Source organism: Gekko japonicus, unplaced genomic scaffold, assembly GCF_001447785.1.
Source record: "Gekko japonicus isolate JY-2015 unplaced genomic scaffold, Gekko_japonicus_V1.1 scaffold1362, whole genome shotgun sequence".
Taxonomy (NCBI): domain Eukaryota; kingdom Metazoa; phylum Chordata; class Lepidosauria; order Squamata; family Gekkonidae; genus Gekko; species Gekko japonicus.
In genome coordinates this window covers 425,049-427,246 of record NW_015175400.1, presented here as the reverse complement: position 1 = coordinate 427,246, position 2,198 = coordinate 425,049, and the positions used below count along the sequence as shown (strand labels likewise).

Genomic DNA, 2,198 nt, shown 5'->3' with positions numbered 1-2,198 from the left:
AGAAAGTGAAGGAAATGGATGCCAACTCTAAAAAGGTAAAGAAAAAGGTTCAAATGCTGGAAAAGAAGCAAGCTTCAGACGTATATCAACTTTTGCAGCTACAAATGGAAAACATCTAACCTAGTCCTCCAATTCCAAGGGGTCCCTGAAGCAAAAGAAGAGAATCTAAAGCAACTGCTGAGTGATGCGCTAGCCCAAATCACAGATTTAAAAGCAGAATACCTTGTAAGCGAAATGGATGTGGTCTATAGAACCTATTCTGTTTATATCAAGAAAAATAATCTGCCTGGGGAGATAGTGGTTAGATTCTTGAAGAGACATGTTAGGGACCAAATCCTGAAAGCAACTACAGGATTGCCCTTGAAAATTGGATGCAACATCATCAGGATTTTAAAAGATATTCCATTTGAAATAAGGAAGAAGAGGAAGAAGTACAAGGACTTGATCCTATTTTTACAAACAGCATTCCTTACAGTTGGCTAACCCCCGAATGCATCATTTTCAAACTGCAGGATAAAAAAGAAAAAAAAATGACTCTGTTTCTAAAGCATGTGAGTTCCTGAGACTGCAACTGGGGGAGTCCAGTGAGGACGGCAAGGAAGAAGAAGACAGCAAGCCTAGTGATGAAATGGATTCTGCTACTTCCGATGAGGACTCTGTCTCCGAAAAAGGGGCAGCTGCCCCTAAGTGAGAATATCAATTAAGGGTTAGAAAAGATAAAACAAAATGAAGACTGAAGAACTCTGAATTGTGCCTTAAGGCCTTAAGATATTAGTGATGCTCTTGTGGTTTTCTTTAAATAGTGAAAACAATGGTTTTAAAGATAAATAATATAGCATGATCAACTATGTTCAATGTAATCATAGCATTTTAGATTAACACTGATACAAGCTATTGTAATGATCTCCTATTCTTGGGTTTTTAGTTTGGTTTTCTTTCCTTTCTCCCATAGATGTAGTTTTCCCTTCCCTTTTTTTCGTTGTAGTTTATAGAAAATGCAATAAAAAATCCCCTCCGGGGAAAAAGAAAAGTTGAGTTCCTGGGTTGCTAAAGTTTGAGAACTGCTGGTATAAAGGTGGTTTTGTTCTGAATTGTATTACATACGTTATTATACAGAATAAAGATTGTTATAATATTAAGCCAAGCTCTTTTTAACTGCTTTCCATGATTGCTGAATAGGTTATGGTGAAGATTTATGGACCTGCTAAGAGGTTGGTTTTCTCCCCCATCCTGGTTAGTAAACAAACAAGGCATAAATGCAAGATGGTTTAAATTGCTTTAGTTATAAAAGTATTACTTCTACAGATTTCTGATAAATGCTATACCTTGGCTTACCAAAGAAAGGAATTCATAAGTTACAAATTTATTCAAAGGGAAATTTCTAGTAAATGTGAAAAGAGGTGAGTGTTTGGTTACTAATACTTTCTTAAATCGAAACCATATTTTAAGGGTATGGGTTAAGAAAGGGTTATTGATAGCTTTAATCGTTCTTATTGTGTGTGGTGTCCAAAGCAGTTCCTGGAAAATAAATTCTGTTTCTGCTTTTTCTTCTATCCAAGCCCAGTCCAGAACATCAGAGCCGTGGTATTGTCGACAAAGAGAGGCTAGAGTTACAGTTCTATAGTAGCTGAGCAAGTCGGGAGTAGCTAGACCCCCCTCTTTTTGGGGCCTACTTAGAGTTGCGTGCGGGATACGGTGTTGTTTGTACGCCCAAATAAAATCATTGAAATCTTTCTGCCATCTCCTAATTTGCTGAATAGAAATAGTAATAGGTAATGCCCTAAAATAAAAAAGATATTTGGGCAGAATATAAGACCGAATAATAACAGTCCTATCGAAGAAAGAAAGCATTTTTGCACTCCATGCCTTAAGCTTTTTAATGTTTTCATCGTGTAATGATGAGAAATTGATCTTGAGTAGGTTATCTAAGTTTAAAGGGATCTTAATTCCAAGGTACTGAATATACTCTGTAGCCCATTGATAGGTATAGGTCCGTTTGAGTTTAGAAGAGATTTCGCCGTTTAAAAATATGGGATAAATTACCGATTTAGATTGGTTTATTTTAAGACCCGCTATACATCCAAATATGTGTAATATCTTATGAAGTTCCGATAGAGATTGGCAGGGGTTGGTGAGATATAATAATATATCATCGGCGAAGAGGCTGATTTTAAAACTTTTGTTTTTGATAGTGAAAC

General features: G+C 36.3%; 1 pseudogene; it reads left to right on the top strand.

Moving 5' to 3' along the window:
• Positions 1-1,631, top strand: part of LOC107122580 — a 10,979-nt pseudogene extending 9,348 nt beyond the window's left edge.
• Positions 1,632-2,198: the final 567 nt, after the last annotated feature.